This window comes from Ambystoma mexicanum (genome assembly GCF_040938575.1).
Source record: "Ambystoma mexicanum isolate Mex_15411 chromosome 12 unlocalized genomic scaffold, UKY_AmexF1_1 Mex_chr12_unloc.1, whole genome shotgun sequence".
Classification (NCBI taxonomy): Eukaryota; Metazoa; Chordata; class Amphibia; order Caudata; family Ambystomatidae; genus Ambystoma; species Ambystoma mexicanum.
In genome coordinates, this window is record NW_027182322.1 from 8,246,581 (window position 1) to 8,263,311 (window position 16,731).

General features: G+C 43.2%; 4 non-coding genes across 4 annotated transcripts; 2 read left to right on the top strand and 2 right to left on the bottom strand.

The window, feature by feature from the left end:
* On the top strand, nucleotides 1-73 carry TRNAT-UGU (transfer RNA threonine (anticodon UGU)). Its single transcript has one exon. It is a non-coding gene; the product is annotated as a tRNA-Thr (tRNA).
* A 5,262-nt stretch (nucleotides 74-5,335) lies between these two features.
* Nucleotides 5,336-5,418, bottom strand: TRNAL-CAG (transfer RNA leucine (anticodon CAG)). Its single transcript has one exon. It is a non-coding gene; the product is annotated as a tRNA-Leu (tRNA).
* Nucleotides 5,419-10,786: 5,368 nt separating this feature from the next.
* On the top strand, nucleotides 10,787-10,859 carry TRNAT-UGU (transfer RNA threonine (anticodon UGU)). The gene has a single exon. It is a non-coding gene; the product is annotated as a tRNA-Thr (tRNA).
* Nucleotides 10,860-16,121: 5,262 nt separating this feature from the next.
* On the bottom strand, nucleotides 16,122-16,204 carry TRNAL-CAG (transfer RNA leucine (anticodon CAG)). The gene has a single exon. It is a non-coding gene; the product is annotated as a tRNA-Leu (tRNA).
* Nucleotides 16,205-16,731: the final 527 nt, after the last annotated feature.

Consider the following 16,731-nt stretch of genomic DNA (forward strand, 5'->3'; position numbering starts at 1 on the left):
GGTTCCATAGCTCAGGGGTTAGAGCACTGGTCTTGTAAACCAGGGGTCGCGAGTTCAAATCTCGCTGGGGCCTGTTGTAATTTTGTCTTTTTTTCAGGTGGCGGTTGATATTTTAAACAGTATAGAACACTCAAAGAGTATCCTAATTGCACACATGGAAACATTCCAGTAATACAAAAACAGCATGATAATTGGGGTGTGCTTTTCGAAGCGCATTGAACTCTTCCATGTATGCAATAGCGATGGAACACCCAGAAATGGTGAGCCACTGATAGTCCATTACGTTACTGCAATGCAATAAATACTACTATTGTATGAAAAATTGAACAGCAGAAGAGAATATCATATTGCCGATAATTCATGAAGTCCATAAATAAATAAAGCGTGAAACACATTTCAGACACGTTTTATTATAACGAACAAAACAACTTGAAAATGAAATAATTATGTAACTTGCAGCAAAGTTCATTATCAAACACAAACGGAAAAATACCAGTGAAGTTCAAGAACACAACCTTGGTGAATGACCAGAATGGAAGATTTCGCACTCTACCAAACTTGCCAATATTTTTTATATACAGGCAACATTTTATAATGTTTAAACCACATTTATTGTCACAGCAAGACGAACTTTAATAGACTATACAACATTTTGAAAAAAGGGACAGTGGAGCCCCATTACTATGGGTGGAGGGGTGCGGATACCTCGCCTGAGTGGCAGGCAGCACAGTCCACCCACGTGCTTTGTTTGCACAGCATTTACTTTCATAATGTGGCATGTCATGTTTTACTTGGCATCAAGGGTAAAGCAAGCATGATACGTGTTATCATGTGGCTAGTCTGGCCTATGGTGTCAGTGAGCATTTACTTTCTTTTTGTGGCATGGCATTTGTTACTTTCTACTTGGTATCAGGGGTAAAGCAAAAATGAGTGTCATTACATGGCTAAACTGGCTTACATAGGTGGCTCCAGTTTGACCAATATATTCTGTGTGTGTCATGGCATATGTATACATTGCAACAAAGGTAAAAGCAAACATGAGTGTGGTTAGGTGGTACACTGGCCTGTCTTGATATAGCCAGTCTGGATAGACTTTCCTTCCGTGACATATAATTGTTTACTTGTAGGCAGACCTTATATGGTAATATTGGCATATATTGGTGCAGGCTACGTGGACATGCACAGCCATCATGAACATTATATACCGGCATATTTTATGGGGCAAAGGCATTATGAAAATGTGTGGGAAAATGGTCCTGTGCACTGTTGATTACTTGCATCTATTGGGTTTATTCATGTGATACCATACAAAACTAATTGCAAACTGTGTGACTTTTTATCCAGTTTTTCACGAATGGATAGCAAGACACAGCAGGTAATCAGGAATAAGATGCAGAAAACAGAATCAAAATCCTACCTTCCTTCACCAAGTAAGAGTGGAAAACAGATTTTAAACCCCTTGTAATGTTATGAAATGACACTAGGAAATGGACAAATAAATAATTAATGTGCGGTTAAAACTTTACGGTAAATACAATTTCTCACTAAAGCAACAATGCATAGCTACTAACAATCCCCAGCAATGGATTACTAAGAGCATACAATTGAAAACTGAGTGGAAAGTTTAAAACATGTTGCTGCAAAATGACACGTGTAAAAGTTGCATTTTCTTTCAAATTCCGTGTAAATTCACCCAAACGGTATGTAATAAAAACGGGTGAAATACTCTGATTTGGAGTGCGGTTTTTGGGCTGGGGGATAGATATATATCACAGGTACAACATACTAATCAGAGAATAAATCAACCAGGCCCAGATGGGGCCTGACTGCAGAGGCTAACAAAGGAGACAGGAAACCCTACAAACCTTTCATATGCACTGTGTCAACCGAAAGCTAGCTCCAGCCCTCAGTATCGACTGACAGTGAAATGTCATGGCTGGGATTGCGTGTTTACAGTACTCATCCCCACAGGGTGACCCCATTAAGAAGATACAAGAATGTGGTTTGCTGGAGCCAGAAAGTCTGGTCTCGCCGCATCTTCAAGGGAGAGCTCCATTAACCAGATGGACGCTTTGATCCAAAACAGACAGAGATGATGGGTGGGACTTTGTAGTACATGTTTCTACCCCTTTACCTTTTCTGTTGCAAAGCACTCTGGTTATGACCTCACGCATACATGTGAGGACCCAGGATTAGATCATTAAGGCAGACGTACCCTATACCAATCCATGTGGTCCATTTGGCTTTAAAAGAGGGCTGAGCCCCTCTTTTGGCAGATCATCTGACAGCTTCACCAGAAGAAGAAAGAAGAACTCACCATTGGAGCCTAGTTGAAGGGGGATTATACAATTACTGCGTCCCCCAAAATATTGACCTTTTTTTAAAATGTCGACCCCCCTTTAAACCCTATATATATGTGTGTGGGGAGATGGGTATAGTATTTAATACATGTAGGGGGTGCTGCAGGGGCTTCCCCCTGCAAATATATTGGGTGAAAAGTGGGTCAACATAAAAATAAAAGTCAACATATTTGGGGGTCCCAGTAATTTGGGCACAGTAATCAGATAGATCTGCTGAAGGTACAGTCTGCCTTACATCTTCCGCAAGTGAAGGATGGCCCGGACTTCCAAGAGGGAAGCAAGATCCCTCCCCTAAACATCTCCCAGGGAACAGTGGGAGATACTGAATCCAGAGGACCCTCCAGCAGCTACAGAACTAGTACCCAGCCAGCACACAGCGTGCCCTGCTAGGTTCTGCAGCAACCTTCCTAGGTGGGAAATGACAGAGATTCTCTGAACTCTAAACCAAGGACAAGGCATATGCCTGAAATACAATCCTCAGCTTTGGGCTGTCTGCCTTAAAGGACGACACATGCCCAGTGAAGAAGCTAGGAGAAGTGCATTGACAAGCATCTACTGAAGTCTGCCTTAAAGGAAAATTTCGAGCCTGTCGAGTCCCTCGAGCGGCAACCGACTGCAATGCTGCAGTCCCTTAAACCCTTCTGAGATGCCTCGACCAGTGCTTCAGAAGCACCATCCAGATAATGATTCCTGATCCCGAGCTGCCGTGTAGGCCAGCCTGCAGCCATCCGTCCAGATGCGCTCATTGAACTGCCTGCCCCCTGATAACCACAGCTGTCTCCCGTCTCCAACTCTGTCACAGAAGCTGCAAAGCACCCTAAAACTGCCTCGACCCAGTCGAGCACCAAGAACATCTACAAGCACAAGGGACATTGTGGTTCTGTCCCCCTGGTCCTTCTCCAAAGGCCTCTAGAGACATTTTAAGACCCATTGCTTCCTTTGTGCTCAAGCCAAGTGTCCTTGAACTGTTGCGATTATTTACTATACCGACCACCCTCCTGTCAATATCCAGAGTGAATCCCTTTCCTTCTTTGAAACTCTCTGTCCTCTGCATTCCTTTACAGGGTGAGTTGTATTTCATAATGTTGCTAGAACTGTCTTTTGTTAATAATAATAAAGTAGATATTTTTATACACCTTGACTGGACAGTCCCTTTTATCATTGGGTAATAATTGTATTTTTGCTGTGTTGCAACTAATCAATGACCCAAATGCTTTCGGAGATAAGCCTGCCATTCTGTCCACGTTACCAAAACTGGACAAGGAGGTTTATAATTTGCTTATTCTTCCAATCTGTTCGGATCCCTTCTCGTGTACTAGAGGTGTGGGGCTGATTGATGGTTTAGAAAGTGATATTCATACCAGGACTACTGGTGCACCAGAAGTTGGTTTGCCACATAGTGGTTGCTGCATTGTTACAAGGCTTTGAGGACACGTGTGCTTGGCGCACCCTTCTGTGCCACCTGTGCACATGAGTCCTCATGGGCATAATCCCTAGGCTATGCCCCCGATAGCTGCTTGGCTTGTTGTCCCACTTGAGCCTCTTCTCACAGCCCTACACCATGCAGAAGACCTCAAGATCCTCTCATGTGGGTGGTCTTCCCTCATGGCAGGATAAAATAGTACCACTATTAAGCATTCTGTGTAATGTGTTATGGTGTGTTTCAGGTCACCACTCCGCAGGCAACTCCAGGCTTTCCCTCTCCTCTATGGCTAGAAGAGGCACATATACTACCGCCACCTCTTCTTATGTATGCCTCTCATCCTCTCAATCAAGTAGGTATACCTTCTGCTGTGGTACTTTCGCAGGCTGATCAACCCCCCTTAAGTCTTCTCCAGGCAGTCATCCCCCCTCATTTGCAGCAGTATCCTCACCCTGCTTTGTGAACTTCCTCCATTCCAAACACCTCCTCCAGGGTTCTAGCTGCAGCAGTCCCCTCCTACCACATGATGGACATGTCTACCTGCCCCTCCAATGTATCTCTGGGGTTGTCCATTTGAGGACCTCCCTCCCCTGCCTCTGTCCTCTTCTACTTCTAAGACCTCACCAGTGCCTTCACCTCCTCCAAATACTTGGAGGATTGTCAGTGATCAATGGCCCGGGTGCACAGATCAGCACCCTCAAAAGCACAATGTTCCACCCTTGATTGTGAAAAAGGGTTAACTTGTGTGGGGGTGGGCAGCATCCAGGAATATCGTAGACCTTAAGCAATCAGTGTAAGAAGAAGGTGTGAGGGGCGTACAAAAGCCATGTGTAGGTGGCTTAGTTTCAGTGGTAGAAGTGCATCCAAAAAAGTAGTGGAACAGTGACCCTGGCGGGGAAAAGAGTAGGCAGGAAAGGAGTAACATACAACACATTTTTCATTACTGGTTGACAGCCAATCAAGTTGAAACATACTTCAGTTTAGCCTTTACTGCTATTGGATTGTAAAATAGAGAAATGTGATTTAACTTCACAAAGAACAGTTCCGGAATGATTAAAATGATTACAAAAGTAGTAGAACTGTTAACAGTACAAAATGAAAGTAGTGGTAGCCGCTCCCGACCTTTTCTCCTCACTTTAACCACTGCTTAGTTTGTATGCTTATTGTGTTTTTAAAGATAGCATTTGAACGTGTTAGTGTGGATATCTAAAGGGAGAGTGAATATGAAAGTGTGCAATTGTAAATGGAGGGCCTGCTTATGTTGAGACTAACACAGAAAATATGCCACAGGGATAGAAAGACAATAATGTTTCAAAATTCACATGACTTGTGGCATGAGACATTTAGAGTGAAGCTGCAACTATTCCCAACCTGATTCAAAATGACAGAAAGTAAATATTATTCACTCTCCTAAAGAAGTTCATTTACAATCTATTTCACGAGGCATTAGAAAACAACTATTCTAGGAAGAGCCGACAACAATGTTGCACATAATTGTGTTTCTGGATGCAGACACTATTAAGACTATATAGTTATTTACTAAAATAATTCATGTCAGAAGTGGGATTCGAACCCACGCCTCCAGAGGAGACTGCGACCTGAACGCAGCGCCTTAGACCGCTCGGCCATCCTGACAAACTGACGAGCACATGACAAGGTCTGCAGTTATCACCATGTACTAATGTCAAGCCACTCCTTTGCAATTCTTTTAATTACTGGTGAAATTACTGATAATCTTGGGATTTGGAATCATAATAACTGACAAATTAACACATATTTGCACAGTATCATTTGCCTCGAATGGTTATAATGGTGATCCACGCAGATGAGTTTGCACACGTCTTTTTATGTTATTTTCCATTCTTTGCATCTCTCACCACTTCATTGCACATACACATAGGTGTAATGTACAGAAGCAAAGAATAGGATCCAGTTTCTCTAATGAGTAACTTTCTATTGCATAACAAGAAAAGGTAGCGACAACCAATCAGTAGGAGCCTGTTGAACGCAGAGTGATCTTAATAGTTGCCCTAATATATTTTTTGAGGATTGTCTGTATTCGTATTACTCAAGGAATCGTATTACTTGCCAGGTGTCTCAGGACACAGCCCCTTCATTGTCTGAAGGGCATTGATAAGGGATGGGGGAGACTGGTGAGGTATGTGGGAATCTGATCAGCACTGTGGTGTGCTCCCCTTTAAGAAATGACAAGTCCCTGCTTAATGCTTGTGCGGTATCACGTGTCCGTGCAGCATGTGATTAACCCAATATATGTTCATAGATTAGAGTTGATTCTGTTCATATTCACTAGATGATCTACCCTTAATTAGGACATGGTGCTCCATAGTGAGCATCATTTCGGATATATGTCAGTAGAATATGAATTTTTACTTACCATGATACAAAGCAGGAAGAGCTTGCCCGTGAACGTAATAAGAGAATTGGCGTTCATTATGTGATCTTCCCAAACTGAGAACCTGTATTGAATCTCAGCAGTAATATATCTCAGCAGTAGACTTTCACACTTATCTTTAACAGGAGGCGCAGCTATAACAATAACAGACGGCACATAAATCCCTTGATGGCGTGTCTCATCACAGACACGTCATCACGTGATCACTTTGTGATCACTTGAGGCGGCACAACGGTACAGGGACTGTGTCCTTCATTACACATCGAGCCCTTTTGTATGAGTAATAGTGGCAATAATGTTACATATACCAAACGTGGTGTTTTTTAGGTAGATATACCACGTTGGGGCAGAGAAATTGGGGCGATAGTCCTTCAAGAAACGTACGTTTCCTGATCACGTGATCCGAGTTACGATCATGTGACACATTGAAATATCGAATACAAACGCACCGCGGGACGGGAGGCTGTGTTTGCAGCTGATTCGCCGTTCCCGAGTTGCTTTTTGGAAAGTCTCGAGCTGTGGGTAAAATTTGTTCATGATATATTGGTGTTCACTATGCTACATAGACAAACCTAGTACAAATCTTTGTTTTCTTTGAAATTTGTTTTACGAAATAGTGAAAATAATACAAATCACATCAGCACATGAAGAAGGGGTCAAGATAACCCCGAAACGCGTAGTGAATTAACAACATGTGATTGTGATTGTGTGGGGAAACAAACCTTTCTGTTGAATTGACACTTAAAACTATAAATTCAGCACATTTTGCAGAATTCTTTCTGAATGACATTATTTTCTGCTAAGAACTGTTGCTTTTTTATTTGATGAAAATCTTAGTGTGTACAACTATTTTGTTTAATGAATGCTGTAATTCAGGTTGTCAAAAACATTGTATGAACTAAGAATACAATTGTCTGTAAAAGAGATTTACAAAGTGTTTTTTCTGTTTCTTGAAATTTTGATTTAAATGAAGTAATACTTTCCTGATCAATATTGAATAATTAAGAAAATATTTTTTCTCATGTAGAGTGACCAGGTACATGCCCCATAGGTTTCTTGAGGCATACATTTCATTGGTAACCCAATAAAAGGGACACGCAGTTTCTCGTTCGTCAGTCAAGACCTCCAGACTCCTGCCTGCAGCGTGTTATTCTGCTCTGCGCCAGCGCGGCCTTCCCGGCAGAGTGCCTGCCTGTGCAAAGCCCTTCATGATGGCAGAGCCCCTGTGAGGGAACTCTGTCCCCACTCCCTGTGTTCCAGGCAGAGCCCCTGCATGTCAACTCTGTCTCCCCTGCAGGATGATGCTGTGTGAGCACAGCCCATGCAGCACCACTGAATCTGAATGGATCCAGGTCCTTGTGCATGCGCTGGGTGCCCCAGGCCACGATGCAGTCGTGTGACCATGACTGCCATGTAAGTCTGTGTGGCCACGGAGAACAGGGTGATCCCTGCAGCGGGAACTGTGTGTGCGTATGCTGGGTGCCCCCTTCAGCCCTTGGGTTGGCCTGTGTACCTGTGAGCCAGCCCACACCTGTCTCTGTGAATGCATATAATGGGTGCCCCCAGCGATGGTCCGACTAGCCTGCATGACCGCAGGTCCAGCCGCAACAATGGGGACAAAGGTTTCACGAGCCTGCCGTGTTGGCTGCCCGTCGTCCTACCACCACTGATGCGGCTTTCATCTGGCGGTCATCGGCGCCGCACTCAATCCGACTGTGGGAGACCCCCTTGTTGGTAGGTCATGGAGAGTCAGTGCCCCTATGATGCATGCCCAGGATGCCAAGTCGGTGAGCTACGGAAACGCTGTGATAAAAGTTGGAAACAGTTGAGGTGGCACAGGGCTGCTGCTTCACTGCAGCATCTGTGCAGCCTGCCTGGGGGAGAAGGAGGCTCGCTCTGTGATCGGAGCATCAAAAATAAGAAAATATGGAAGGCGAGTGCCTGGTCCGGCTCCCGACCTGCAATCGGCCGTTTTAGCCTGTGGTTGGCCATTCAAGCCCTCTGAGTTAACCCAGTCTAACCAGCGGTGAAACAGAAAATGCTCCATGTTCAGAGCTTGAAAAAGAATGGGATACAAAAAAAGGAGACAGGATGTCGTGCGGCGGTCTGCACACCCCCAACAAGGTTCCCGGACCTAGTGGTGGTGAACTGTCAGTGTTCTGTGGGCAGAGATGCGGCAGTTTTGTGCTGTGCCTCCCCGCCCCGAATGAAAGTAAAGGCCATTGCTGCCGCACACAATCTGTTTGTCTCCCGCACCATTTTGCATGATCGTTTTTCAATTTTCGGCCATTTTTACAAAAAGCATAATCCTTAGGAACATGCAATTTACTCCGCACATTCCTAATTTTACCCTCTGCCAGTTTGCCAACTCTCAAATTCAGAACATGTTCAGAGCAGCCAAGTACACATTTTAGCCGTTCATTACAATCCCCTAAGTTGCAGGTGGATGAATTTTATTTCAACAAATTCGCCTGGAAATTATCTGAACAATGACATGAACATGAAGGCAGTACAATTTATGGTTGCTTAGAAAAATGGCTAAATGATAATAGTACTTTTAAATTAAAGCAAATCTTCCTGTTATGCAAATTGTAGCTCTCTGGTCTCCAGGCCATTTGCCACTCTGGGCCAGCCTGTGACCAGAGTTTTTTTTTGTATTAATCCCTTTGTTGTTTGAAGTATAGACTGCAGATCGTAAATACCTGGGATGCACCGGCCAACACAGAGATCCCCACTGCTGTCATCTTATCTGTAGGGGACCACCATTTCAATCAAGAAAGCTTCTATTTTCCTGTATTTTGTTCAAGGTTCGGCCTTGATTGCAGTCCCTGCGTTCACACCTCCCCCCTAAATTCAGGTCATGCACTGGCTAGGTCACCTGCCTGCACGGAAATGAGCTTTCAGAGACTCCCAGTCCGGGGGAAGTTTTGTTTTCAACACCCTTAGTGGCCACTTTATTGCAGTTGTAAACAGCTGGGATGGAAGTCAGGCTTTCGGTGGGGGAGTCCTTTGTGACAGTTGCCCCACAACGCCTACAGGAACTTTTCATGGAAACAAAGTGGGCTTTTCTTTTGAAATGTTTGCCGGTATTTTGCATGTGAAGCATAATATACATTACATCTTGTCAACACAAACTATGTCTTTTCCCTATGTTAGCCGGGGCATATTTTTATCATGTCTTGCTTTAAGCTGCAAAGACACATGCGAAGCCATTTTGGTGACAATGTTTGAAACTCCTGTTTTTCATGTGAACGGGACCTTTGAATTTCTCCTGCCACTTGTGAATTAGAATGGTGCTTTTCTTTTTGTAATGACTGGTAGGACTTTTTCACATGGCCCTTCCTTGTGTTACTTGCTGAAACCCCAAAGTCTGCCATGATAGGCCAATTTTCGGTGTGAAGGTTTTTCTATAAAGACGGCCAGGTCATTTTTTCAGTGGCCCCTTCAGTTCGGTTGGTTTGGAGCCTTTGATTACACCCCACAGGGCAACTGCTCTGAGTTCAAAGAGATCCATTTGCTTTTTTAGCGAGACAATCATAATTATGGTAGCACATGCACAAGTAATTCAAAGCGCTATCTCTTAGCAGGTTATTACCCATTTTGCTAACTCTGAATTTACTGGCATTGGAAGGATGAAGAGATCAGTCTGTCCACTATACTCAGATGCCTGTAGTAAGGGCGTATCTATATCATCCACGTAGTCCATGTTAATCTTTTTTCAGGATTATAAATTGAAACTGGTGCGATTCTTCAAATGGTCCCATGCCACTCTTTAAAGCAGATGTGTTTGTCATGGAGATTTGAGGTTGTAAATCACAACTGGGAAGAGAGATTGCTACATGGTATGTTCTGTAACTATGCTTTGCACTGTGCCAAATCACTACTGTGGTAATTTTAAAGTGCAAAAAACTTTTCTGAGACATATTATGACCCTTCCTGGGAAAGCCAATCTTATTCTGCTGGAAAGAAAAGAACGGTGAAGTGAGATGAAGGAGAAGCTGGAAAGTATTGTGCACACATGTAAGAAAGAAGAAGAGATTCTAACTGCCCACTGAACAGATACACTATGCGGTCTGGTGAATGGTACTTCGTTATTAGCAATACTGCCATTGCATCATTTCAGTGTCAGGCTGTCTATGTGTCATTACTGTCCTATTTTGCAGACTCTGCTTTTAATTCAAAACCCTTTAACAGCCCGGCGTTGCACATTTTCACTCCCTTCCTCACATTTTTAAATACCACTTCCCTTTCCCTTTTTTCCAAGTTTTAGTATAAAGGCTGTTCAGTCAGAAATGGTTGCAAGTAGAAAGTTGTAATACATAAATGAGTGTACATTTCTCCTGGCCAGCACAGATCTGAATGCTATAACTACTGAATGATTTACAGAACACCATAAAGTCAGCAAAGGGTGTGACTGAGTGCCAAAGCCCGTTTCCTCCCTTCTCTTTCTTGTCTTTGGTTTGGCTGACACACATAGTATGTTGCTCTTTTGAAGCAACTCTCGCATTCTTAAAGAAACAGTAAGACATGTACTGTGAGGTAAAACATTCATGTTGTCAGGTTTTTTTTGTATGGAGGACTCCAATGTCTGGCTCCATAGCTCAGGGGTTAGAGCACTGGTCTTGTAAACCAGGGGTCGCGAGTTCAAATCTCGCTGGGGCCTGTTGTAATTTTGTCTTTTTTTCAGGTGGCGGTTGATATTTTAAACAGTATAGAACACTCAAAGAGTATCCTAATTGCACACATGGAAACATTCCAGTAATACAAAAACAGCATGATAATTGGGGTGTGCTTTTCGAAGCGCATTGAACTCTTCCATGTATGCAATAGCGATGGAACACCCAGAAATGGTGAGCCACTGATAGTCCATTACGTTACTGCAATGCAATAAATACTACTACTGTATGAAAAATTGAACAGCAGAAGAGAATATCATATTGCCGATAATTCATGAAGTCCATAAATAAATAAAGCGTGAAACACATTTCAGACACGTTTTATTATAACGAACAAAACAACTTGAAAATGAAATAATTATGTAACTTGCAGCAAAGTTCATTATCAAACACAAACGGAAAAATACCAGTGAAGTTCAAGAACACAACCTTGGTGAATGACCAGAATGGAAGATTTCGCACTCTACCAAACTTGCCAATATTTTTTATATACAGGCAACATTTTATAATGTTTAAACCACATTTATTGTCACAGCAAGACGAACTTTAATAGACTATACAACATTTTGAAAAAAGGGACAGTGGAGCCCCATTACTATGGGTGGAAGGGTGTGGATACCTCGCCTGAGTGGCAGGCAGCACAGTCCACCCACGTGCTTTGTTTGCACAGCATTTACTTTCATAATGTGGCATGTCATGTTTTACTTGGCATCAAGGGTAAAGCAAGCATGATACGTGTTATCATGTGGCTAGTCTGGCCTATGGTGTCAGTGAGCATTTACTTTCTTTTTGTGGCATGGCATTTGTTACTTTCTACTTGGTATCAGGGGTAAAGCAAAAATGAGTGTCATTACATGGCTAAACTGGCTTACATAGGTGGCTCCAGTTTGACCAATATATTCTGTGTGTGTCATGGCATATGTATACATTGCAACAAAGGTAAAAGCAAACATGAGTGTGGTTAGGTGGTACACTGGCCTGTCTTGATATAGCCAGTCTGGATAGACTTTCCTTCCGTGACATATAATTGTTTACTTGTAGGCAGACCTTATATGGTAATATTGGCATATATTGGTGCAGGCTACGTGGACATGCACAGCCATCATGAACATTATATACCGGCATATTTTATGGGGCAAAGGCATTATGAAAATGTGTGGGAAAATGGTCCTGTGCACTGTTTATTACTTGCATCTATTGGGTTTATTCATGTGATACCATACAAAACTAATTGCAAACTGTGTGACTTTTTATCCAGTTTTTCACGAATGGATAGCAAGACACAGCAGGTAATCAGGAATAAGATGCAGAAAACAGAATCAAAATCCTACCTTCCTTCACCAAATAAGAGTGGAAAACAGATTTTAAACCCCTTGTAATGTTATGAAATGACACTAGGAAATGGACAAATAAATAATTAATGTGCGGTTAAAACTTTACGGTAAATACAATTTCTCACTAAAGCAACAATGCATAGCTACTAACAATCCCCAGCAATGGATTACTAAGAGCATACAATTGAAAACTGAGTGGAAAGTTTAAAACATGTTGCTGCAAAATGACACGTGTAAAAGTTGCATTTTCTTTCAAATTCTGTGTAAATTCACCCAAACGGTATGTAATAAAAACGGGTGAAATACTCTGATTTGGAGTGCGGTTTTTGGGCTGGGGGATAGATATATATCACAGGTACAACATACTAATCAGAGAATAAATCAACCAGGCCCAGATGGGGCCTGACTGCAGAGGCTAACAAAGGAGACAGGAAACCCTACAAACCTTTCATATGCACTGTGTCAACCGAAAGCTAGCTCCAGCCCTCAGTATCGACTGACAGTGAAATGTCATGGCTGGGATTGCGTGTTTACAGTACTCATCCCCACAGGGTGACCCCATTAAGAAGATACAAGAATGTGGTTTGCTGGAGCCAGAAAGTCTGGTCTCGCCGCATCTTCAAGGGAGAGCTCCATTAACCAGATGGACGCTTTGATCCAAAACAGACAGAGATGATGGGTGGGACTTTGTAGTACATGTTTCTACCCCTTTACCTTTTCTGTTGCAAAGCACTCTGGTTATGACCTCACGCATACATGTGAGGACCCAGGATTAGATCATTAAGGCAGACGTACCCTATACCAATCCATGTGGTCCATTTGGCTTTAAAAGAGGGCTGAGCCCCTCTTTTGGCAGATCATCTGACAGCTTCACCAGAAGAAGAAAGAAGAACTCATCATTGGAGCCTAGTTGAAGGGGGATTATACAATTACTGCGTCCCCCAAAATATTGACCTTTTTTTAAAATGTCGACCCCCCTTTAAACCCCATATATATGTGTGTGGGGAGATGGGTATAGTATTTAATACATGTAGGGGGTGCTGCAGGGGCTTCCCCCTGCAAATATATTGGGTGAAAAGTGGGTCAACATAAAAATAAAAGTCAACATATTTGGGGGTCCCAGTAATTTGGGCACAGTAATCAGATAGATCTGCTGAAGGTACAGTCTGCCTTACATCTTCCGCAAGTGAAGGATGGCCCGGACTTCCAAGAGGGAAGCAAGATCCCTCCCCTAAACATCTCCCAGGGAACAGTGGGAGATACTGAATCCAGAGGACCCTCCAGCAGCTACAGAACTAGTACCCAGCCAGCACACAGCGTGCCCTGCTAGGTTCTGCAGCAACCTTCCTAGGTGGGAAATGACAGAGATTCTCTGAACTCTAAACCAAGGACAAGGCATATGCCTGAAATACAATCCTCAGCTTTGGGCTGTCTGCCTTAAAGGACGACACATGCCCAGTGAAGAAGCTAGGAGAAGTGCATTGACAAGCATCTACTGAAGTCTGCCTTAAAGGAAAATTTCGAGCCTGTCGAGTCCCTCGAGCGGCAACCGACTGCAATGCTGCAGTCCCTTAAACCCTTCTGAGACGCCTCGACCAGTGCTTCAGAAGCACCATCCAGATAATGATTCCTGATCCCGAGCTGCCGTGTAGGCCAGCCTGCAGCCATCCGTCCAGATGCGCTCATTGAACTGCCTGCCCCCTGATAACCACAGCTGTCTCCCGTCTCCAACTCTGTCACAGAAGCTGCAAAGCACCCTAAAACTGCCTCGACCCAGTCGAGCACCAAGAACATCTACAAGCACAAGGGACATTGTGGTTCTGTCCCCCTGGTCCTTCTCCAAAGGCCTCTAGAGACATTTTAAGACCCATTGCTTCCTTTGTGCTCAAGCCAAGTGTCCTTGAACTGTTGTGATTATTTACTATACCGACCACCCTCCTGTCAATATCCAGAGTGAATCCCTTTCCTTCTTTGAAACTCTCTGTCCTCTGCATTCCTTTACAGGGTGAGTTGTATTTCATAATGTTGCTAGAACTGTCTTTTGTTAATAATAATAAAGTAGATATTTTTATACACCTTGACTGGACAGTCCCTTTTATCATTGGGTAATAATTGTATTTTTGCTGTGTTGCAACTAATCAATGACCCAAATGCTTTCGGAGATAAGCCTGCCATTCTGTCCACGTTACCAAAACTGGACAAGGAGGTTTATAATTTGCTTATTCTTCCAATCTGTTCGGATCCCTTCTCGTGTACTAGAGGTGTGGGGCTGATTGATGGTTTAGAAAGTGATATTCATACCAGGACTACTGGTGCACCAGAAGTTGGTTTGCCACATAGTGGTTGCTGCATTGTTACAAGGCTTTGAGGACACGTGTGCTTGGCGCACCCTTCTGTGCCACCTGTGCACATGAGTCCTCATGGGCATAATCCCTAGGCTATGCCAACCCTAGCTGCTTGGCTTGTTGTCCCACTTGAGCCTCTTCTCACAGCCCTACACCATGCAGAAGACCTCAAGATCCTCTCATGTGGGTGGTCTTCCCTCATGGCAGGATAAAATAGTACCACTATTAAGCATTCTGTGTAATGTGTTATGGTGTGTTTCAGGTCACCACTCCGCAGGCAACTCCAGGCTTTCCCTCTCCTCTATGGCTAGAAGAGGTACATATACTACCGCCACCTCTTCTTATGTATGCCTCTCATCCTCTCAATCAAGTAGGTATACCTTCTGCTGTGGTACTTTCGCAGGCTGATAAACCCCCCTTAAGTCTTCTCCAGGCAGTCATCCCCCCTCATTTGCAGCAGTATCCTCACCCTGCTTTGTGAACTTCCTCCATTCCAAACACCTCCTCCAGGGTTCTAGCTGCAGCAGTCCCCTCCTACCACATGATGGACATGTCTACCTGCCCCTCCAATGTATCTCTGGGGTTGTCCATTTGAGGACCTCCCTCCCCTGCCTCTGTCCTCTTCTACTTCTAAGACCTCACCAGTGCCTTCACCTCCTCCAAATACTTGGAGGATTGTCAGTGATCAATGGCCCGGGTGCACAGATCAGCACCCTCAAAAGCACAATGTTCCACCCTTGATTGTGAAAAAGGGTTAACTTGTGTGGGGGTGGGCAGCATCCAGGAATATCGTAGACCTTAAGCAATCAGTGTAAGAAGAAGGTGTGAGGGGCGTACAAAAGCCATGTGTAGGTGGCTTAGTTTCAGTGGTAGAAGTGCATCCAAAAAAGTAGTGGAACAGTGACCCTGGCGGGGAAAAGAGTAGGCAGGAAAGGAGTAACATACAACACATTTTTCATTACTGGTTGACAGCCAATCAAGTTGAAACATACTTCAGTTTAGCCTTTACTGCTATTGGATTGTAAAATAGAGAAATGTGATTTAACTTCACAAAGAACAGTTCCGGAATGATTAAAATGATTACAAAAGTAGTAGAACTGTTAACAGTACAAAATGAAAGTAGTGGTAGCCGCTCCCGACCTTTTCTCCTCACTTTAACCACTGCTTAGTTTGTATGCTTATTGTGTTTTTAAAGATAGCATTTGAACGTGTTAGTGTGGATATCTAAAGGGAGAGTGAATATGAAAGTGTGCAATTGTAAATGGAGGGCCTGCTTATGTTGAGACTAACACAGAAAATATGCCACAGGGATAGAAAGACAATAATGTTTCAAAATTCACATGACTTGTAGCATGAGACATTTAGAGTGAAGCTGCAACTATTCCCAACCTGATTCAAAATGACAGAAAGTAAATATTATTCACTCTCCTAAAGAAGTTCATTTACAATCTATTTCACGAGGCATTAGAAAACAACTATTCTAGGAAGAGCCGACAACAATGTTGCACATAATTGTGTTTCTGGATGCAGACACTATTAAGACTATATAGTTATTTACTAAAATAATTCATGTCAGAAGTGGGATTCGAACCCACGCCTCCAGAGGAGACTGCGACCTGAACGCAGCGCCTTAGACCGCTCGGCCATCCTGACGAACTGACGAGCACATGACAAGGTCTGCAGTTATCACCATGTACCAATGTCAAGACACTCCTTTGCAATTCTTTTAATTACTGGTGAAATGACTGATAATCTTGGGATTTGGAATCATAATAACTGACAAATTAACACATATTTGCACAGTATCATTTGCCTCGCATGGTTATAATGGTGATCCACGCAGATGAGTTTGCACACGTCTTTTTATGTTATTTTCCATTCTTTGCATCTCTCACCACTTCATTGCACATACACATAGGTGTAATGTACAGAAGCAAAGAATAGGATCCAGTTTCTCTAATGAGTAACTTTCTATTGCATAACAAGAAAAGGTAGCGACAACCAATCAGTAGGAGCCTGTTGAACGCAGAGTGATCTTAATAGTTGCCCTAATATATTTTTTGAGGATTGTCTGTATTCGTATTACTCAAGGAATCGTATTACTTGCCAGGTGTCTCAGGACACAGCCCCTTTTTTTTTTTATTTATTTATTCGTATTTGTTAAGCGCACAGGCAGCCCA